This window comes from Schistocerca americana, chromosome 4, assembly GCF_021461395.2.
Source record: "Schistocerca americana isolate TAMUIC-IGC-003095 chromosome 4, iqSchAmer2.1, whole genome shotgun sequence".
Taxonomy (NCBI): domain Eukaryota; kingdom Metazoa; phylum Arthropoda; class Insecta; order Orthoptera; family Acrididae; genus Schistocerca; species Schistocerca americana.
In genome coordinates, this window is record NC_060122.1 from 295,675,709 (window position 1) to 295,700,147 (window position 24,439).

Consider the following 24,439-nt stretch of genomic DNA (forward strand, 5'->3'; position numbering starts at 1 on the left):
CACGGCGAACAAGCGAGACGTTTCGAGATGTGTGGCCTTGCTGAGCGGCCGGAAGGCTCTGGAAGGTGCACCGCTGCGCGCAGCTGTCGGCGACGGCAGGCGGGATCAATAGCCGCTCCCGCCCGCTGACGTCACGGGCACAACCTGTGGAGGGTGCGTGGGCGGCCCATTCACTCCGGGACCCCGCTGTGGCGCTGCCGCGGTGCCGCTGGATGCAGGTGAATGGCGGACGCCCACGCCTCACGGCCGCGACCGCGGCGGCGCCGGGCGCGCTTCCGGAGTACCCTAGGTTATTGCGGCCGGGCGCGCACCTGCCGCAACCTGATACAGCTAGAGCCGCGCTGTTTGCAAACAGCATCGCGTTCACTACCAAGGTCACGCGGAACAAGTTTTGCAACGCCGTCTCACTACCCTCCCACTCTTTTCCTAAAAGACAGCCCTTACTGTCTTCTTTGTGCAAGTTAAGTTTCGTGAAGTCTTCCTGCTTTTCATTGTTGCGTCTTTGTTTTAATTCTCAATAGTTATATGAGTCATGAGGTTGTGACAAGTTCTTTTAAAAGTTTTTGAGTCGTGAGGTTGTGACACGTTGTTTTAAAACTTTTTGGGTCTTGAGGTTGTGACTCAATGTTTTATAACTTAACTCACTGTCGAAGCACGTCAGGCCTGTGTCTGTGGCTCTGGTTTCCCTGCCTAGTAATTAGCCTATTTCCAGCCTACCGTGACATCTCGTAGAAGCGTCGGGAAGCTAATTTTATATGGTCCCTAATCAAGGGATGCCCGATTCCTTGTGCAAGGCATTAGCAGGGTAATCTCGCGGAGAGTGCAAGGCGAGTCGCCTTGGAGCCGACGAATGTGGCAAATGGCTGTTTCCCCCACGCTGTAGACTTCTAGTCTAGCACTGGTCGGATCAGTGCTAGATATAGCATACCGCCACAGTATGGCGGAAGTATAGTTTTTGGATTGAGTGAGGGGTTAAGCGCCTTTAAGCGGGCGTAGGCTTTCCCCTGAACCTCACGTACATGAGGCTTCCACGTGCGGTGCCTATCGAGAATTACCTCGAGGTGTTTAGCTATGCGAGACCAAGGGATGGGGCCTCCCAGATCGCAGCGGCTGAAGGTCCATGGGCACTCTACGTCGCGTGATTACGACGGCTTGACTCTTCGCTCACTAGTCTCACTTTTTTTAAGGTTACGTCCCTCCGATGGATAATAGCCTGCTTACGTCCCTCCGATGGGTAATAGGCTGCTTCCGCTATATTTCAAATTTGACGTCCATCTTCATAGGCTGTGGAGATCATCTAATCATGACAGTAGAATCTCCTTGGCTGAGTCGTCTGCTTCAAGATCTGACGAACTTCTATTTCTGAATGTTTGCTCCAAGTAACTGTGAAAGGGTACAGTACCGCCCGACATTGAAAATAGGTACAACATCCTTCATTATTTTTGTCGGAACAACAAATTTTTTTGTAAAATAACTCAATTTCAATTAATACAGCGAAACCCGATACCAGTGTGGGAAAGAATGACAATTTATTTATTTAATTGATCACATGTGCACTCCCACAAAGTAAATCCCTACATCCAGTTTGGTGAGATCTGTGAAATGAATGAATGTATGGTCGTCTGCTAACCGCAGATAGTGAATGTGAATATATGATCATCTTTGAATCGATCCTTTGGCCAGCTTTGGTGAGACCAAAGAGATGAAATTTACCAGAGCTTTGCGTGCCTGAAATGTGGCTGACCAATACGATAGCAAGGTGCTTCCCCCACCTCGACAGAGATGGGAGAGGACCTAGAGAACGGCCATGTTTCAGCACTCTGCCGCTGGATCTTGTGCTGTTAAGACCTGTTTTAGTTGTGCTCCGTAATGACGAAAGAGTGGAGACATGGTATGCATGTGGAATATTTAAGAGTAGTTTGAAATAATAATTTCTCTATTTCAGGAACTTTTGTGGGGAGAATTAAATGTCAGGAAGGTAATATTAATGGGATTGTAGTAATCTTCGGAAGTGACCAACGGTCACAATGAAACCACGTGTAGCAATAAGTTGAAATACTTCCGTGTGCTTAAGTTAAGCTGAATTACTAGCGTGTGTACAATAAGTTGAAATATTTAAGAAATAGCGTGTGTACCATAAGTTGAAATATTTAAGAAATGGCGTGTGCAGGACTTGAAATTAGAGACGAGTACTTCCACGTGGTGAGTACTGTGTGAGTCTCAAATTGTGTATGAGACAAAAGATAAGTACTCGTCCATGGTATCAGTTGAGGACTCGCGTGTGTGATGAATATGTTCTTAATATTACTTTGCGTGATATGATTCCGTGTGACGCTAGATTTAAACTCTGAGAGAGAATCAAGGTGAGTCGGCCGTCTATCCAGCAACGCCACTTGGCTTGCATCGCACAGGAAGACGTGCAAATATCTCCAGAGTTCATAGTAGGAAAGTAGAATTACAAAGTGGGGCAGTGTCGTGTGAAACTGGGATAAGTATTAATTGAAGTGGGAACGCTGAAAGTGATAATGTTGTGACCATTCTCTGTGTAGTATTTCCTATTGTAGTGTGGTGTATGTCTTGTAATTTGGGTATGTGTGGTTTGCATGGGAGAGTAGCGAGGTAGTTTCAAAAGATTAGTGGGTTATGCTTGTTCCTTGGGTACCGCTCGGTCTGGAGGAAAGTTTAGTGATGATGATTGTGAGAGTCGAAGTGTGAGGTATAATAAAAGATCCACCATCCTATCCAGAAAGTGCACTGTAGCGTTAAAAATAATTACGAGAACATAATATAGAGATTCAATATTGTAAAGCCATGCCCACTGGGCGGAATTTCTCATGTGTTATTGTTGTAGGTTTTAGAATTTGTGTGTTTAGGTTAGAGAATTTATCGGAATAAATAACATATTGAAAAGAAAAAGATTGGTGGACTTTTCCTTCGAATTGTATGTTGTCATGATGTCCCGAATTTATAATGTGTGCGCCATTCATATTCAGTGCGGTGGCCACATGTTGACAAAATCCGTTAAATAAAAGACAAAAAGAAAATGTGGTATTGCCAGTGCGTAGTGTACAGTCAGAGTTCTGTAAATTACTGATAGTCAGATGCGTGTTTCCATTGCATATTAATCATATAGGAGGACAACTTGTAACTTAAGTGTGAGCACTAGAGTTCATGTTACTCGATAGATAAGAATGAATCCACTCGCTTGGCAGACCACTCATCTTGCAGGCCTGACTGCTTGATGCCACAGTATGAGCAAGGCATGTGGGTGCCTCTCACCTGAAACAGTTTCTCCTCATCTGCCATCCTTTGTCTTTTACGTGAATTGGAGACAAATCCATCCTGAACATCAGGGTCGTTTGCCTCATTACTGTAAGTGACAGTTGCTTCCAACTCTGCTGGTTTAATGACAGTTACAGGTGACCGAAAATTTAGTGTATGAAAACAAAAATATTTCTTTTTTGATTCTGCAGGAGAACCATTCTTTGAGACGTACCTCTGGTTGAATTCTCTTGTATAAAAATCGCAAATGTTCTTCTATTACTTCTGTAACCGTGTGGCTTGCAATAAAACAAGAGTCAAGTACCTTACTGCATGGCTGACATTTACAGAGCTGCATTATCGCTTTAAATATGGTATTTCCACGATACGCAAAATCGTGCGACACACTTCTCAGTAAATATGGGATCACCTACGAATCACGTGCATGACACCTGCCCCGGAAGGAGGCTGGAGTAATATATCAGTAAAGCTCAAAATGCATGCTTATTTTCCGAATTGCCTTGGTGCAAGTGCAGGAAGCATGTAAGAATTGTTAAATCTGAACACAGTGGCTGTTGATACCACAATTACAAATATTTTGTTGAACAGTGTTAATAGTAGCCAGCCCTCACTATCAGATGGCCATGTGCGGGAGGGCCAAATGTGGCTGAATCGCAGCGACCAGTCGCGGGAAACGCCTAGTGCAAAGTAGGTCGCTCTGTCAAATCGCCAGTCTGTAAAGGCGTAATGGGAACAGCCTGTTATACGAAGAATGCGACTCTGCCGCACGGGAATGTCGCGCGACCGAATCGCCAGCATTCGAAAGCGTGACCCTGAGATTTGCAAAAGATTGAAACATAGCATAGGCCAGTTCACTCTGCGTGATACGGATGTATTCCTGTCTGCTAAAGCTTCCGTAAGTCCCAAGTCAGGAGGCATGGGGTAAATGGTGCCTGAAAAAGTTTACCATACCGAGTCGTGGCGGCTCTAATCTTGGCGGCATGGAATTCCACTGGCAACGCTAACTGATTAAATTGCCGATATCGATTCGATCGTGCGTCGCAAGCTAAGATCTTTGGTGAAGGTGTGTGGTTGTTGATTTGATGGGGCCTGGAGAGGCAAGTTGGCTGTGGGGAACGTGGCTTGAAAGTTGTGGCTTCTGGGGGACTTCCGCTGTGTGGCGCGGGTTTCGAGAAGTGGCGTTAAGGTTAAATTGGCTGGGGGCAAGGCTGGCCGACTCGCTTAAGAATTGGTAGCGGCGCGAAGACAGAAGGGCGTCGCATGCAACCTGGTCGGCAAATTCCTTGCTTACCCTGCAAACTTATGGTTTGCGGCATCTCGACGAACGCCTGTATGGGTTGGAGGCAACAACGCCCTGGCTGGAATCCTGCAAGTCACGGCTCTTTCACACCTGTGTGGAGTAAACAGTTGTTCCCTTATTTTGGGTACTTGATACTGCCGGCCGTAGTGGCCGAGCGGTTCTAGGTGCTTCAGTCTGGAACCGCGTGACCGCTACGGTCGCAGGTTCGAATCCTGCTTCGGGCATGGATGTGTGTGATGTCCTTAGGTTAGTTAGGTTTAAGTAGTTCTAAGTTCTAGGGGACTGATGACCTCAGCTGATAAGTCCCATAGTACTCAGAGCCATTTGAACCAACTTGATATTGTTAGGCCGTGTCTGTATTACACTATTGGCCATTCTAATTGCTACACCACGAAGATGACGTGCTACAGACGCGAAATTTAACCGACCGGAAGAAGATGCTGTGATACGCAAATGATTAGCTTTTCAGAGCATTCACACAAGGTTGGCGCCGGTGGCGACACCTACAACGTGGTGACATGAGGAAAGTTTCCAACCGCATTTTCATACACAAACAGCAGTTGACCGGCGTTGCCTGGTGAAACGTTGTTGTGATGCCTCCTGTAAGGACGAGAAATGCGTACCATCACGTTTCCGACTTTGATAAAGGGCGGATTGTAGCCTATCGCGATTGTGGTTTATCGTATCGCGACATTGCTGCTCACGTTGGGTTGGTCGAGATCCAATGACTGTTAGTAGAATACGGAATCGGTGGGTTCAGGAGGGTAATAAGAAACGCCGTGCTGGATCCCAACGGCCTCGTATCACTAGCAGTCGAAATGACAGGCATCTTATACGCATGGCTGTAACGGATCGTGCAGCCACGTCTCGATCCCTGAGTCAACAGATGGGGACGTTTGCAAGACAACAACCATCTGCACGAACAGTTCGACGACGTTTGCAGCATCATGGACTATCAGCTCGGAACCATGGCTGCTGTTACCCTTGACGCTGCATCACAGACAGGAGCGCCTGCGATGGTGTACTCAACGACGAACCTGGGTGCACGAATGGCAAAACGTCATTCTTTCGAATGAATCCAGGTTCTGTTTACAGCATCATGATGGTCGCATCCGTGTTTGGCGACATCGCGGTATCGCGGTGAACGCACATTGCAAGCGTGTATTCGTCATCGCCATATTGGTGTATCACCAGGCGTGATGGTATGGGGTGCCATTGGTTACACGTCTGTCACCTATTGTTCGCATTGACGGCACTTTGAACAGGAGATGTTACATTTCAGATGTGTTACGACCCGTGGCTCTACCCTTCATTCGATCCCTGCGAAACCCTACATTTCAGCCGGATAATGCACGACCGCATGTTGCAGGTCCTGTACGGGCCTTTCTGGATACATAAAATGTTCGACTGCTGCCCTGGCCAGAACATTCTCCAGATCTCTCACGAATTGAAAACGTCTGATCAATGGTGGCCGAGCAACTGGCTCATCACAATACGCCAGTCACTACTCTTGATGAACTGTGGTATCGTCTTGAAGCTGCATGGGCAGCTGTATCTGTACACACCAACCAAGCTCTGTTTGACTAAATGCCCAGGGGTATCAAGGCCGTTATTACGACCAGAGGTGGTTGTTCTGGGTACTGATTTCTCAGGATCTATGCACCCACATTACGTGAAATGTATTAACATGTCAGTGCTAGTATAATATATTTGTCCAATGAATACCCGTTTATCATCTGCATTTCTCGTTGGTGTAGCAATTTTAATGGCCAGTAGTGTAATTGAACCTTATATTTTAACGCGCCTAGGAGTGTTTGAGCACGTGATCATTGGTAATTGTTATTAATTGCAAAAAAATGGCTCTGAGCGCTATGGGACTTAACTTCTGAGGTCATCAGTCCCCTAGAACTTAGAACTACTTAAACCTAACTAACCTGAGGACGCCACACACATCAATACCCGAGGCAGGATTCGAACCTCCGACAGTGGCAGTCGCGCGGTTCCGGATTGGAGCGCCTAGAACCGCTCGGCCACCACGACCGGCTATTAATTGCAGTTTGTGTTCTAAGCCATAAGGCATGCAAGTGTAAGAGTATTCCCTGTGATAGGTTGCGTGAAGGGAAAAAACCGTAACATGATCTGTGCGGGAGGCAAAGTGGTACAGTGTATGTTTGTGTTACTGCATCAGCAGGCGCTGATACGATCACTTGTGAATAGTCGTAATTTTAAGGAGCACCTTGCCACTAATTTATATTTTTTACTCTCTGGCCATTCTTGTGTGAAGCTTTATTTGCGCAGATTACTGTTCCCTCTCCATGTGCGTTGGCAGGCTAGCTTTGGCGGCAAACGACGCGTTCCTGTTTCCTGGGCCGGGAGCAGAGGCGTGTTTGCTTTTTACCGCGGCGGCACTTCCGTAGAGCACGGCGTCTGGGTTGACAGTCTGCCGCCCCTACCAGTCGCTTCGTGGAGGCTCAAGTTAAATTGATCGTTTCATGCGTGCCATGGCGAGTGTCGCTGTTTAAGGGGGAGTCAGTAGTTAGATCTGTTTGGTGAATTTGAAGAGCTCAGGAGGTTAAGGTGTGTTTGCCAAGCCTGAAGTTCTTCCTCATTATACTGGGTGATCAAAAAGTCAGCATAAATTTGAAAACTTAATAAACCACGGAATAATGTAGATAGAGAGGTAAAAATTGACACACATGCTTGGATGATAAGGGAGTTTTTAGAACCAAAAATAAACAAAGTTCACTAAATATCCGACAGATGGTGCTAGACAGCAAAACGTTAGTGACTGTGCATGACAATCGTGTATAAAGGAACTGTAATGAGAGAATCAGATGCGCCTGCAGTCACAGCATGTTGACGTTATCTGAAAAGGCGCTTTTAGTGAAGCTGTATTATCAGAATGGGGAATGTGCTAGTTCATCGTTACTATCCTATTGCCATAGGAAGGGGATTCGAACGGGTAAAGGTCCGTTGACAAATGCAGCTGTGGCGAGAATGATTTTGAAGTTCGAAGCCACGGGTTGTTTAGACGATAGACCCCGTAGTGGCCGACCGAACACAAGGCGTAATGCTGCTGAGACAATTCAGGAAGAAATGGAGACTGTAGCGGGTTCGTCTATGCACGGGGAAGTCAGCGCTCGTGCAGTCGCACGTCGCACCGGCATTCCGTACACTACAGTTTGGTTGGCACTTAGGCGTACCCTCCGATGCTATCCGTACAAAATCCATCGGCATCATGAACTGTTACCTGGCGATTTGGTGAAGTGGAGGGCATTTGCGGTGTGGGCGTTTCAAAAGATGGTGGAAGATGACGATTGGTTGAGTAACGTGTTGTGGACCGACGAAGCTCATTTCACGCTCCGAGGGTCTGTCAACGCCCACAACTGCTGAATTTGGGCTACTGAACATTCTAGAACTGTCGTGGAAACTCCATTGCACGACTAGAAAGTCACGGTATGGGTTGGATTTACCACATCTACCGTTATCGGGCCTTTTTTCTTCGAGGAATTGCGTGATTCTGGTTTTGTAACTGCTACCGTGACGGTTGAGAGGTACGCCGATATGTTACAGACTCGCAGCATCCCCAGCCTGGCTGATAAACACCTTCTGGAACGTACGATGTTTATGCAGGATGGCGCTCCACCCCATATTGCTAGGCGCGTGAAAGGTCTCTTGCGCGTGTCGTTTGGTGATGATGGTGTGCTCAGCCGCCACTTTCGTCATGCTTGGCTTCCCAGGCCCCCAGACCTCAGTCCGTGCAATTATTGGCTTCGGTGTTACCTGAAGTCGCAAGTGTATCGTGATCGACCGACATCTCTAGGGATGCTGAAAGACTACATCCGTCGCCAATGCCTCACCATAACTGCGGACATGCTTTACAGTGCTGTTCACAACATTATTCCTCAACCACAGCTATTGTTGAGGAATAATGGTGGACATACTGAGCATTTCCAGTAAAGAACATCATCTTTGCTTTGTCTTACTTTGTTATGCTAATTATTGCTATTCTGATCACATGGAGCGCCATCTGTCGGATATATTTTGAACTTCTGTATTTTTTTGGTTTTAATAAAACCCTATGTCATTCCAAGCATGTGTGTCAATTTGTACCTCTCTATCTACATTATACCGTGATTTATTCAGTTTTCAAATTTATACTGACTTTTTGGTCACCCAGTACTTCTGTAACTATTCGTATAAAGCAGGAACTGTTATTACTACTTCTCAGCGCGTTAAGTTCATGGCTTTTTACTTGTCAATATAAACTGACATACCTTATCTTGGCCGGCCGGTGTGGCCGAGCGGTTCTAGGCGCTGCAGTGTGGAACCGCGCGACCGCTACGATCGCAGGTTCGAATCCTGCCTCAGGCATGGATGTGTGTGATTTCCTTAGTTAGGTTTAAGTAGTTCTAAGTTCTAGGAGACTGATGACCTCAGAAGTTAAGTCCCATAGTGCTCAGAGCCATTTGAACCATTTTTTGTGATCATTCCCGTATTTGGATGAATGCTGTCCAAATGTGTAACGGTTACCTAAGCTTGGAATTTGTTAGTACCTTTAACAGCTGTTATTGTAATTCATCTGGTTGATAAAATTGCTTGTTGAACTGCTTGCAGCCGAGCCCAGTTGGTGTGACTTTTCTTGTTTTTGGGAACTTTGTACTTTCGATTTTCATGTCCTGCTCTTAATCATGCAATTGTTAAAGCTGTTTTTTTAATGATTTGGGCCGTTTCAATTTTTGGTGCGAATTCTGATTCTTTTAATAATTATGTTATAATGTTAATTTTGTTGTTAAGTAGTAAAGTGTATTACATGAACCAACAAATGACAAATATGTGAGTCCTCATTCCATGTTTTTCCATTAAAGTTATCCCAAACCTAGTTGTGAGGTATTACATACACGGTGACTTCTGAAAGGTTTGCGCTAGGACGTTAAAACTGCGCGGTTGGCTGGAGGCACGATGCGAATTAGTATGCGCTGTATGGTTTGGTTTAGCGACGAAGCCCACTTTCATTTGGATGGGTTCGCCAATAAGCAAAACTGGCGCATTTTGGTGACTGAGAACACCCATTTCGCAATCGAGAAGTCTGTTCACCCATTCCTTGATGGCACGTTGACTACCAAACGGTACATGAAGGCTTTGGAAAATGATTTCTTCCCCATTATCCAAAGTGACCCTGATTGCGACAAGATGTGGATCTTGCAAGACGGAGCTCGACTCCATCGATGCGGAAGAGTACTTCATGTCTCGGAGGAACACTTTGAGGAGAACTGCATTCTGTCTCTGGGGTACCCGGAGACCACTGGCATGGGCCTATATTGACCGCTATATTCTCCGGATCTGAACACAAGCGACTCCTTTATGTGGGGCCAAGGTGTACAGCAATAACCCTAAAACAACTGCTGAGCTGAAAACAGCGATTCACGAGGTCTTCGACAGCATCGAAGTTCCGACACTTCAACGGGCCATGCAGAATTTCGCCATTCGTCTGCGCCACATAATCGCCAATGATGGCAGGCATATCGAACGTGTCATAACCTAAATCTGAATATCTGTATCAACGATTACATGTTGAACAAAGTGTGTGCACGCCGTAGTTTGAAACTAGTCTATGGTTTTTTTTCCAAATGCTTCAATAATTGTTACCCTGTACCTAGAAACCTGTAGTTTCATATTAACGGAATCTTCCGTCAGTTCTTGGCAGAACAACATTATAATAAATGAAAAGCACCAGTTTGCTTTTGTTCTACTATATTACTTTTTTTGTAAATCGGTTTTCGGCTTACAATGCCATCTTCAGTCACTTACTGATTATTATCACCAAAGAAGTTAAATGTTAGCAGACAACATTGGAAGAGAAGTAACACACCTAGACTGATGTGGAAACATACAGTAACATCTTTCCAATGAAAAAGTAAAAACTGAATTGTACATGAATAACATTGGAGTAGACAGGAAAACCTTTAGCACAAAATAGGAATAGCATGCCTACATAACAGTTTCTATTAATAAACAAAGCTAATAAAATAAAATAAAATTAGTACTAGACAAGGCTTCATCAGGAGGTATGAAACATGGAGAGTGATACACAAACCAATTAAAAAAAGAGACAGTTACCAATGTAAATACAGAATACATAAGGCAATTAAGCAATATCAATAAGATAAATAGAAATAAATAAGTGCAGGAAAATGGAGGTGCTTGTGGGAACCTACAGTCTAAGAGTGTGGTGGTACTGCATTTTAACATTAACATTATAACCAAAGCAGTGGTTGTGTAACAGTTTTCATTAAATAAATGAGCAAAGTAAAATATGAACAGTATTTGAGACAACTACAAGGGGTGTTAAACATGGACAGTAATACAAGTACCAGTTAAAAGAAAGCCTTAACTATTGAAACTACAGTCTATGTGGGATACAAAGACAACTTCAACAAAACAATTTAATGAATACAGGAAAATGGGAACATGTAGGAAGAGAGTGTGTGGGAAGTAATGAACAACAAAGATGGTTATATGAAGTTTAGGAGAGGGGAAGTGTTGCGCTGTGTCTGGTCATTTAGAATGAGATCTGGACTGTGAGCAAGATGTTTGTTAATTTCCAGGGCTTCCAGCAGGTTGAGTTTATGGCCTTTGTTTGCTAAGTGAAGTACATGGGACACTGGCTGGTAGTTGTGACCCTCACTCAGTACATGCTCAGCAAATGCAGAGTCTGAATTCTGCAACCTCCAGCTGCGTTAATGTTCAGCCAGCCTAGCTGATATGTCTCTGCCTGACTGACCAATGTAAAATTTGTCACAATCAGAACAGGTGATTTTGTATACGCCACTGTTGGCTAATAACTGTATCTTGTCTTTGCTATTAAAAACACACTGGGCTGTCGTGTTCCTGACATAGTAGGAAACCATATACTTGCAGGATTTCAGTGCTTTGGCTACAATCTGTGATACCTGACCTAGAAATGGTAGTGTACACCATTTCTTACAGACAGTGGATGGGGAAGCATGTGGGGCATAGAGGAGGTGTATAGTTTTTCTTTGTTTCCTGTGCAAGATGTGGTCAATAAGAACTGGATTGTAACCATTGTCTGGGGCAATAAATTTTATTGTATCCAACTGTGCTTTAAAATCATCTCTGGATATGGGGATAGATATGAGACGGTGTACCATTGAGTGGAAAGCTGCATGTTTGTCAGCTATGGGGTGTTGTGAGCAAGAAGGTATTACTGTGTCTGTAGTTGTTGTTTTTCTGTAAATTTTGAAACAATGTGTGTGTGTGTGTGTGTGTGTGTGTGTGTGTGTGTGTGTGTGTGTGTGTGTGTGTGTACTGATGTCAACGGTGAGATCTAAGAAGTTTATGGATTTGTAGTCCGTAGTTACAGGTAGTGGTTGGTTGGAGAGTAAGGCAAATGCCCTTGGCAGTAACTTCATGACCAATGAAGGTGAAGCTAGTGCGGCGAAGTTGAGTTTTATCATGATTAATTACGAAACCATTGTAAGCGAGGACATATGCACGTTTATTACTAGAAGAGGAAAAGATAAGGATGTCGCCCACATATGCATAACAGAATGGCAGCAGGAAAAGTAAGGAATCTATAAAGCGTTGCCAGGTTTGGGCGGCATTTCAGTCCATAAGGCATGAAACGATTTTAAAAAAGCCAGATGTTGTAATGATGGCCGTTTTGGGGATGTCATCAGCATAAATAGGTATTTCATGGTAAGCCTTGCGGCAGTATTTGAGGCTAAACACATGCATGCCATGCAACTGTTGCATGAAATCTTGGATGTGTGGAATGAGATAATTGTCAATTGTCGTGCACATTTCAGTTTACTGTAGTCTTCACATAACCAGAAGGTACCGCCTTTTTTAGGTACCAAGTGGACAGGTGAAACCAGTTACTGGAGGAGGAGCAGACTATACCTGCATTTAACAATTCCTGCACAGTGGCCTTAGCGGGGCTCAGTTTGTTAGCTGTCAGGCACTTTGCCTTCTGATGGTTTGGAGGGCCTTCAGTGGTCATTAACCTATGACAGGTATCATTTGAACTAGCCACGAGGCATGAAGAGAGGAAGGAGGTGTCGCACACTACAAGAAGATTCATTGACCTCCCGAGTCCGCACAACGGCGTGAGTGTGTCGTCGGCTAAAGATGCAGTGGGTGGTGTCGCAATGGGAAGAGCATTGACAACATGTCAGTTTGTTCGAAGCATCCATGACTAGCTGAAAGTGTGTTTGGTGTTGGTGCGAAGGGAGTCGATGTGACGACGTTGGAGTATGAGCTCAACAAGGGAGTTGGCCAGTTGATCTCAGATGATGGATGATAGAGCATGTCACAGTCAGACATGGGGGCTGTAGCCAGCTGAGCAAAGGAACCTGGTATGCATGTGCCAGAAGTACAACGCAATAGTGCAGCAGACTCGATGTCTGGCAAGAGGCCAAAGTGCTTAAGGAAGTCAGTTCGAGGACTGGACTCTCGATGTCCGCCACGTGGAAGGTCCATAGAAACTGAAGATCAGGGGTGAGCTGAAGCTGTAGCACGGCTGCACCATGGGCTCTGATGTCTGAATTATTAGCTGCACTAAGTCTACCAGGTGAAGGTAGGATGCTCGATAGGGCCAACGCTGGCGGAATAACGCCTACATCTGCACCGGTGCCAATCAGGAAGCACATGTTGGTTGAACTGTCGTGCACGTAGGGGCGTCCAGATGCAATATGATCGTTGTGTGATGATTGTATGATGACCTGGAGAAGAAGCACGGACGTGACGCCTACTGTGACCCACGCGGTAAGATTTCCTTCAACAAAGGGGTCGGTAATTATTAGCAGCATGGAACCAACACAGCAGGTAGGCAGGATGGGGAAGTTCCGACTCCCGCCGCCGTGCTGGGAGCCGTCGAGAGTAGATGAGAAGTAGGAGGCAGGAAGTCCAGGTAGTGCCGCTGGTCTGCCGTTAGGTGGCTTCATTGTTCCGTTGTGTGATTCGCAAGATCTCACGTGACCTACTCCGGGCAGGGAGGAGAAGGGTTAACCACATCCGAAGCAGAATTGCCAATGTAGGAAGCAGAATCCGGTCTTGCAGAACTGACAAGCTGATACTGTCACATGACTTAATGCACATGATTAGCGTGTTGAAATTTCCATTCCCGTGCTTCTGCAGACAAAGATAAGAGCTGTAGCTGGATGTTGTATGGAGCTTGACGATCCAAATATCCCACAAGGCAGTGTCTAGCAGGACGTTAGGATCAACAAGTAGGTGACGCCTCCTCCAGTGAAAGAGTAAGGCGCTCGATGACGATCTGCCTTTCGTTGAGGTGTCTGTGAGGAGGAGGCGGGATCAGGATTATATTGCTGGTAAGTTCCAGGTAGGAGTGTAATTCTCCAATGCATACAAAGCATGCACCGTCACTAGTGGTGCCACTAACGAACAGAATAGAGTAACAGAAGAAATATTGAATTTAACTGATGAAAGGAGAAAATATAAAAATGCAGTAAATGAAGCAGGCAAAAAGGAATACAGACGTCTCAAAAATCAGATCGACAGGAAGTGCAAAATGGCTAAGCAGGGATGGTTAGAGGACAAATGTAAGGATGTAGAGGCTTATCTCACTAGGGGTAAGATAGATACTGCCTACAGGAAAATTAAAGAGACCTTTGGAGATAAGAGAACCACTTGTATGAATATCAAGAGCTCAGATGGAAACCCAGTTGTAAGCAAAGAAGGGAAAGCAGAAATGTGGAAGGAGTATATAGAGGGTTTATACAAGGGCGATGTACTTGAGGACAATATTATGGAAATGGAAGAGGATGTAGATGAAGATGAAATGGGAGATACGATACTGCGTGAAGAGTTTGACAGAGCACTGAAAGACCTGAGTCGAAACAAGGCCCCCGGAGTAGACAACATTCCATTGCAACTACTGACGGTCTTGGGACAGCCAATCCTGACAAAACTCTACCATCTGGTGAGCAAGATGTATGAGACAGGCGAAATACCCTCAGACTTCAAGAAGAATATAATAATTCCAATCCCAAAGAAAGCAGGTATTGACAGATGTGAAAATTACCGAATTATCGGTTTAATAAGTCACAGCTGCAAAATACTAACGCGAATTCTTTACAGACGAATGGAAAAACTAGTAGAAGCCGACCTCGGGGAAGATCAGTTTGGATTCCGTCGAAATGTTGGAACACGTGAGGCAATACTGACCCTACGACTAAGCTAGACTAAGGAAAGGCAAACCCACGTTTCTAGCATTTGTAGACTTAGAGAAAGCTTTTGACAATGTTGACTGGAATACTCTCTTTCAAATTCTGAAGATGGCAGGGAGCGAAAGGCTATTTACAATTTGTACAGAAACCAGATGGCAGTTATAAGAGTCGAGGGACATGAAAGGGAAGCAGTGGTTGGGGAGTGAGACAGGGTTGTAGCCTCTCCCCAATGTTACTCAATCTGTATATTGAGCAAGCAATGAAGGAAACAAAAGAAAAATTCGGAGTAGGAATTAAAATCCATGGAGAAGAAATAAAAACTTTGAGGTTCTTCGATGTCATTGTAATTCTGTCAGAGACAGCAAAGGACTTGGAAGAGCAGATGAACGGAATGGAAAGTGTCTTGAAAGGAGGATATAAGATGAACATCAACAAAAGCAAAACGAGGATAATGGAATGTAGTCGAATTAAGTCGGGTGATGCTGAGGGAATTAGATCAGGAAATGAGACACTTAAAGTAGTAAAGGAGTTTTGTTATTTGGGGAGGAAAATAACTGACGATGGTCGAAGTAGAGAGGATATAAAATGTAGACTGGCAATGGCAAGGAAAGCGCTTCTCAAGAAGAGAAATTTGTTAACATCGAGTATAGATTTAAGTGTCAGGAAGTCGTTTCTCAAAGTATTTGTATGGAGTGTAGCCATGTGTGGAAGTGAAACATGGACGATAAATAGTTTGGACAAGAAGAGAATAGAAGCTTTCGAAATATGGTGCTACAGAAGAATGCTGAAGATTAGATGGGTAGATCACATAACTAATGAGGAAGTATTGAATAGGATTGGGGAGAAGAGAAGTTTGTGGCATAACTTGTCCAGAAGAAGGGATCAGTTGGTAGGACATGTTCTGAGGCATCAAGGGATCACCAATTTAGTATTGGAGGGCAGCGTGGAGGGTAAAAATCGTAGAGGGAGACCAAGAGATGACTAAACTAAGCAGATTCAGAAGGATGTAGGTTGCAGTAGGTACTGGGAGATGAAGCTTGCACAGGATAGAGTAGCATGGAGAGCTGCATCAAACCAGTTTCAGGACTGAAGACCACAACAACAACAGAGTCCATCCAGGCGAATCATGGGAGAGATCTAGCCTTGTCGAGGGGAGGCAGCTTGGGTAAGTGGCCATTGGGGGGGGGGGGGGGCGGGACGAAGACGACTACGAGGGGAGAGTGGCCTGCTGACGCAATGGCTGAGTGCGATAGCGGTACGGTGCCAGACGTCTCGTCATAGCTGGGGAGGGGGGGGAGGAGGAGGGGGGGGGGGACTTGAGGGACGTCAGACATCGCGGCACGGGTGATGCGGATGCGAAAGGAGATGACTCGGAGCACTCGACCATCGCGGTAGGAACGGCCGTTGCCACCATGTCTTAAAAGAGTCTGGAATGCTCGAACTGAGTGAATGGGGCTCATTGCCCGAAGGCCGAAAAAACGACGCAGGTTGTGAGCTGAAGGGTAGATGCTTGCGTGAGGGGCGGCAGAACCCAAGCAGGGTAAGTGAAGGCGGTGTGGAAAGCGGTGTTAGACGTATTTGTAGCCACACGCTATACTGCACTCGAATATAGCGTTGATGTATGATACGATGAGGAAGCACTGGTCGTGGAAAATGTTGTTCACAATGGACGGCGATAATTACTGAGGGAAGTCAACACGACGCGGAAATGCACAATAACGGGATCACCACTGTGGGTACTCCAGTGATACGTCATAGAAGAAAATACTAGAGACACAATTTTGAATTATGTACAGTTTATTCACGGCGTCTTTACACAATGCTCGTGGTGAATGGCGAGCATGACACAAGAAACATGCCTGACAAAAGCACACACCGTAAAACAAGTCAAAAAATTTCGTCCTCACAGAAGTAGTAGTCTACTCGTACCGAGTCGACTGCCGCCACAATTCTTAGAATTTTAAAAAGGACTAAAGGATATTTGTATAGGATCTTGTTTTTCATACGCTCAAATATTTGACAAAAATACCAGTTTGGCAGGAAACATTTAGTTTCCTGATGATACCCCAACAATATGTGTGTAGTGGAAAGGAAATTTGTGATAAGGTCTTATGGGAGCAAACTGCTGAGGTCATCGACTCTTCAGCTTACACTTCTTAACCTACTTAAACTAACTTACGGTAAGGACAACACACACACTCATGCCTGAGGGAGGACTCGAACCTCCGACGAGCGCGTGTAGTATTTTTTACGTTTTATATGAATTGACATCCGTTTCTATCCATAATGTCCGTTTAGATAATATAAATGCTTATGTTTTATGATTTTTGCTTAACCTGTGATAAAAAACATTTTTGTTGTTTATTACAAACTATGAAAGATGTGAACGCATTGCGCATGTAGCCGGATAGAGGATGGTTCAGTTTTTATGTTCACACACACTATACTGTACGCTCAACATTAGCACCACTCGTTGTTCGAGAAACATCGAAACATTACTGCATTTCATTCCACACACGAATCAACGGGATCACGTTTATTAAACCGACAATTCAACAGTTCGATTTCTCAGACTTTTAAGAGTAGCTGCCACAGGTGGCACAAACAAACTGTCTTTTATGCGCTCCCACAGAATCGACGGCGGAATGCACTTAGCACTGGAACAATGGATTGACTTCGCAGAAATTCCAACACATAAAATTAGTTCTCTTGTGAGGTAGTCGCCATGTTACTAAAAACAAACAGCACGGCTGTGCCATAATTTTGAACGTTCCTCATTCTAGTGACGTGCGCAGTGTGTTTCTTTCATATTTTTTCTGAAAAAACAACAGAAATCTCTTGTTTCTTTTTAAATCACCCGATATTATAAAATGTTGGTTATACAGAAAAGTCATTTAATGCGTTAAATATTATCATCGGACATCTCAAAATCTACGTAATTTTCCTACTTTCAGATCTGAGGACAAACGTGATTTTAGAGATAGATGTATACCAATCAGCCACAACATTATGACCACCGACCTATTGTTGATATAAACCCGTCCGCGCGATAGCAGAGTCACCTGGCGTGCAATGATTGCACACGAACAAAAAGAAAAATTGGAAATTTGTGATAAGGTCTTATCGGACCATACTGCTGAGGTCATCGGTCCCTAAGCCTACACACTACTTAATCTAACTTAAACTAACTTACGATATGGACAACACACACACACACACACACACACACACACACACACACACACCCATGCCCGAGGGAGGACTCGAACCTCCGACGTGGGGAGCCGCACGGACCGTGACAAGGCGCCCTAGACCGGGTGGCTATCCCGAGAGACACGAACAGTGTATGTAGTGAGCGTGCTGTCCGTGTGTAGAGAGAAGGCCCGCGATCTATATTACTTTGACCGAGGGCAGATTGTGATTGCCCGGAGGTTCGACACGAGCATTTCGGAAACGGCACGACTTGTCGTGTGTTCAGTGAGTGCTGCGGTGAGTTGTCTTCAACACGTGGCGAAACCAAGGTGAAACCACGTCCAGACGATGTGGGGTTGGGCGGCCTCCCCTCACTACGGCTGTCGGATTTCGTACGCTGCGAACCCTGGTAAAACAGTACAGGTGGCAAACTGTGGTGGAACCAACAGCAGAGTACTAGTGTGTCTGAACATACAGTGCACCAAACACTCCTAACAATGAACCTCCGCAGCCGATGATCCATGCATATTCCAATATTAACACCATGACATTGGCAACTACACTGAAATGAGCACGTCACCATCGGCACAGGACGTTGACGCTGTGGCAAAGCGTTGCATAGTGTGATGAATCCCGATACCTCCTTCACTATGTCGACGGGAGAGCGCGGATCCGTAATTTTCCAGGGTAACAGCTCCTTGACACCTGTACTGCTGGACGGAGACAAGCTGGCAGCGGCTGCATTATGCTCTGGGGAACTTTCATGTGGACATCCACGGGCCCAGTGGACAATGGCGGCCAAGGATTGTCGTACACTGGTTGCAAGCCAGATATATCCGTTTGTGAGGGTCATATTTCCCGACGGTAGTGACGTTTTTTTAGAAAGATAATGCACCATTTCACAAGGCCAGGAGTGTGATGGAGTGGTTCGAGGAACACAGTGGCGAGTTCCAGTTGATGTGCTGGCCCCCCAAATCACCAGATCTGAACCTGATCGAACACTTCTGGGATGTGATTGAGCGTGGCGTCAATCCCCCCCCCCCCCCCCCCCTTCCCGGAATTTACAGGAATTAGGTAACTTGTGTGTGCAGATGTGACGCCAGCTCCCTCCAGCAACCTACCAAGACATCAATGCTTCCATGCCACCGCTTCGCCGCTGTTATCCCTGCCAAAGGTGGACATACCGGCTATTAGTTAGGTGGTCATTGTTTTCTGGCTGATGAGTGTATACGGTGCAGTGACCTTTACCGTTCAATTCGTAATATTTATGCACAAATAAATGCTCTGAAACATGAAATACTTCGCATCAGCTTGGTAAAGATTTCTTCCTGTAAATTCACAGCCTTAATCCGAAAATATGTTTTGTGTGTGTTTTTAAGAAAACTTCACCTGTGAAATGAAATATTACTTCCGTTTTCAAATCTTTCGGGGCAACCAGAGGCTGCACAAGATTTCATCACTGTAATAGAGAACTCTTTGATGAAAATACTATTAAGATAAGTTTAACAATCTTCCAGAAGACCTCTAGAAATGGATGACTCCATCAGTCAGCTGGTCGAGATTTTCGTTTTAATACAAAGACGCAGTGGGTGGTTTGTAGTATCTAAGGTCTAAGATGAAGCGGTATGCACCCCAGCCCCCACTCTTCACCTCCCTTATTCTTTGCACTACAATCGTGTCCTTAATCGACAGTTCAGTCTGATCGTCTGTCATTAAAGCACGTGCTTCAAAATTGAGAGGTCACGTTATCGAATCCCTGTCGGTGCACGTATTTTTCAGTCTGCCTCTTAACAGAGCGTTCATCTACCAGTGTCGTGCTGATTCGCCAGAAACAAAACTGTAGATTCCTTGACTAACTGGGATGGAAAGACACGCAAATTACCGAAATGGGTTCCTGTTAAAGGACCTGCAGCAGACGATTGAGTAACACTAAATTATTATTATTTCTCTTTCCTGTCTCAGACGTTATGTCTGGTTAAAAATGGAAGTGACACGGACTTTGATCAAGTGTGACTTCCTTTTAACTGTACGGTATATGTTATATTGCATTTAGGAACTTTCGGGTAATTGAACATGTGTCAATAATTGCAGATTTCTGTAGTTGTATATATACGTTTGGATGTAGCTGTGTTGCCTTGACGTATTTGTGGATATTGTGTGGTATGACTCCTGTAGTTGATAGTATAATTGGTATGATGTGAACTTTATCCTGATGCCACATGTCTTTGACTTCCTCAGCCAGTTGGATGTATTTTTCAATTTTTTCTCCTGTTTTCTTCTGTATATTTGTTGTATTGGGTATGGATATTTCGATTAGTTGTGTTAATTTCTTCTTTTTATTGGTGAGTATGATGTCAAGTTTGTTATGTGGTGTTGTTTTATCTGTTATAATGGTTCTGTTCCAGTATAATTTGTATTCATCATTCTCCAGTACATTTTGTGGTGCATACTTGTATGTGGGAATGTGTTGTTTTATAAGTTTGTGTTGTAAGGCAAGCTGTTGATGTATTATTTTTGCTACATTGTCATGTCTTCTGGGGTATTCTGTATTTGCTAGTATTGTACATCCGCTTGTGATGTGATCTACTGTTGCTATTTGTTGTTTGCAAAGTCTGCATTTATCTGTTGTGGTATTGGGATCTTTAATAATATGCTTGCTGTAATATCTGGTGTTTATTGTTAGATCCTGTATTGCAATCATGAATCCTTCCATCTCACTGTATATATTGCCTTTTCTTAGCCATGTATTGGATGCGTCTTGATCGATGTGTGGCTGTGTTAGATGATACGGGTGCTTGCCATGTAGTGTTTTCTTTTACTTTCTTCGTATCTGTTGATGTTATGTGATCTAAAGGGTTGTAGAAGCGGTTATGAAATTGCAATGGTGTAGCCGATGTATTTATATGAGCGATTGCTTTGTGTATTTTGCTAGTTTCTGGTCGTTCTAGAAAGAATTTTCTTAAATTGTCTACCTGTCCATAATGTAGGTTTTTTATGTCGATTAATCCCCTTCCTCCTTCCTTTGTGCTTAATGTGAATCTTTATGTTGCTGAATGTATGTGATGTATTCTATATTTGTGGCATTGTGATCGTGTAAGTGTATTGAGTGCTTCTAGGTCTGTGTTACTCCATTTCACTACTCCAAATGAGTAGGTCAATATTGGTATAGCATAGGTATTTATAGCTTTTGTCTTGTTTCTTGATGTCAATTCTGTTTTCAGTATTTTTGTTAGTATTTGTCTATATTTTTCGTTTAGTTCTTCTTTAATATTTGTATTATCTGTTCCTATTTTTTGTCTGTATCCTAGGTATTTATAGGCATCTGTTTTTTCCATCGCTTCTATACAGTCGCTGTGGTTACCCAATATGCTATTTTTCTTACATTTGTCTGTTCCATAAGCCATATTTATATCATTGCTGAATACTTCTGTTATCTTTAGTAATTGGTTGAGTTGTTGCTTTGTTACTGCCAGTAGTTTTAGATCATCCATGTATAGCAAATGTGTGAATTTGTGTTGGTATATTCCAGTAATATTATATCCATAATTTGTATTATTTAGCATGTTGGATAGTGGGTTCAGAGCAAGGCAGAACCAGAAAGGACTTAATGAGTCTCCTTGGTATATTCCATGCTTAATCTGTATTGGCTGTGATGTGATATTATTTGAATTTGTTTGAATATTAAGTGTGGTTTTCCAATTTTTCATTACTATGTTTAGGAACTGTATCAATTTAGGATCTACTTTGTATATTTCCAATATTTGTAGTAACCATGAGTAGGGTACACTATCAAAAGCTTTTCGGTAATCAATGTATGCGTAGTGTAGCGACCTTTGTTTAGTTTTAGCTTGTTATGTCACCTCTGCATCTATTATCAGTTGCTCTTTACATCCTTGTGCTCCTTCGCAACAGCCTTTTTGTTCTTCATCTATAATTTTGTTCTGTGTTGTATGTGTCATTAATTTCTGTGTAATGACTGAAGTTAATATTTTGTATATTGTTGGTAGGCATGTTATGGGGCGATATTTTGCTGGGTTTGCTGTGTCTGCTTGATCTTTAGGTTTCAGATAAGTTATTCCATGTGTAAGTGTATCAGGAAATGTGTATGGGTCTGCAATGTAACTGTTAAATAATTTAGTTAGATGTGAATGTGTTGAGGTGAATTTCTTTAGCCAGAAATTTGCTATTTTATCTTTTCCAGGGGCTTTCCAATTGTGTGTAGAATTAATTGGTCGGGTGACTTCATGTTGCAAAATTATTACTTCAGGCATTTGTGGTATCATCTTGTATGTGTCTGTTTCTGCTTGTATCCACCATGCATGCCTGTTATGTTACACTGGGTTTGACCATATGTTGCTCCAGCAGTGTTCCATGTCTGTTATGTTTGGTGAGTTGTCTATTTTAATGTGTGTGTTATCTATTGTCTGATAAAATTTCTTTTGGTTTGTGTTGAATGTTTGGTTTTGTTTCCTTCTATTTTCACTTTTTTTGTATCTTCTAAGTCGTTTGGCCAATGCTTGTAATTTCTGCTTCTTTTCATCTAATTGCTCTATCGCTTCTTGTTGTGATATTTTACCTAACCTTTTTCGATTTTTGTCTGATATTTCATTTCTTATAAATTGTGTTAGCTGTCCGATGTCTTTTCTCAGTTTTTCTTTTCTGATCTGTAGCTTGTGTTGCCATGCTGGTTTTGTGGGTCTCTTCTGTGTGTTGGTTTGTTCTGATCTCTGCCTAGTGTGTATATCTAGTGTAGTGAGTGCTCCTATATAAACCAGTAGTTGTAACTCTTCCATAGTTTTGTGTCTTTGTATTCTATATATGTTAGCTGAAATTTTTCTTCTATATCTAACATGTGTGTCACTTCATGTTCTATTTGTGCTTGTTCTGGTGGCTGTCTTAAGATTTCGTTTTCCTCTGATTGTTTAATTGATGCGTGCTGTTCTTTGTTTGATTGCTCTGGGATGTTTGAGTCCATTACTGTATTTTCTTCTTCTGATTGCACATTATTTTGTTCCAGTATTTGTTGTACTTGTTGTTTGATGTTTTCCAATTCTGACTGGGGTATCCTGTTATTTTTGATTATTATACGGATCTGATCAGCTAGTCGTTGTTCTGTTAAAAATTTTAATTTGGGTATCTGGTAATAAATGTTGTGTATACTTGTGATCTGTATCCAGTTGTGTAGGTTCCTAAGTTTGTTGCTTGGTAATAACAGAACATGAGGCGTCGGTTTACTTCATCCGACCATCTCATCCTCTGTCTTTGTTTTCCCTCTAGAGAGGTTGCAGGAAGCATATTCTGCAAAACACCTCTATTTGGATTTAAATCATTTTCCGTGTGGCTAGCAGTGTCGTTACCATTGTGGACGGGCATAGGGTTCAAGCGTCGTTCCCGATCATGACAGTGCTTGTCCGAGGCATCATTAGTTCTGTCCTGAACCAACTAATCACACTAAAAGGGGGGTTAGCCCTATTTGTGGTTTGTTCTTTTCGTCGCCTTTTACGACTGGCAGAACATACCGAAGGCCTATTCTTTTATTATTATTATTATTATTACTTTTACTCGGCAATGTGAACCGTAGACCAGCAATAGCGTGTTGATACCTCACAGAGCAAGCACGGAAACTGATCGTGACAACTGCCTTCATGGGGCAGCCACGACAGCTTGTTAATAACGTCATTAAATCAATTGACGGTGAGAAAGATAGAGTAGCCGGTACTTACAGACAAAATGTTAACTTTAATTATACGGTGAGCAAATTACGGCAGAATGGCCTACTGAGCGGACTAGGATTCAAGTATGTTCGCGAATGATGAACAGGCAAAGTAAACACAATAAATATCCCATCGACGAGAAATATAAATATGTTCTTTGGCAGAAATTTATCCAATATTATGGAGAGTCAAATGAAATACTGACGTTGAGAAAACTGGATGGATTTTGTCCCACAGCATTGGACTTCGCTGTTAGCACGATAACCCTGAAATTGTTCTGTCTGTGGAATTCAGGTCTGAGGGGACCTGGACATATTGGCCAGTAGTTTTTACTAGTATTTTGAAATTTAAGAACTCAACTAATTTAATAGATAATGGATCGGAATTTTAACCAAATAATTACTGTGTCCTAACTTCCACGTGAAATTTTTTTTAAAAAACTTTGAAATACATAGTGGAGTGAATGCTGATTTTTATCTTACGTGCTGAATTACGTGAAATTTTTATTTCAAGTAAGTGTACTTTCACACAATTCAAAACAAAAGGTGAAAACAAATTTTATTCTTTTAATTATTAAATTATTGAAACAGTAAACCAGTTTGTTGTTTAGTATATTTGCAAAAGTTATTAAAAGTAAATTTTTTCTCCTAATAATTGTAGAACATACGACATGTTCCAGCATAAAATATGTAGAAACGTTGATTATGGGAAATTCAAACTAAAGATTTGCACGTCATTTT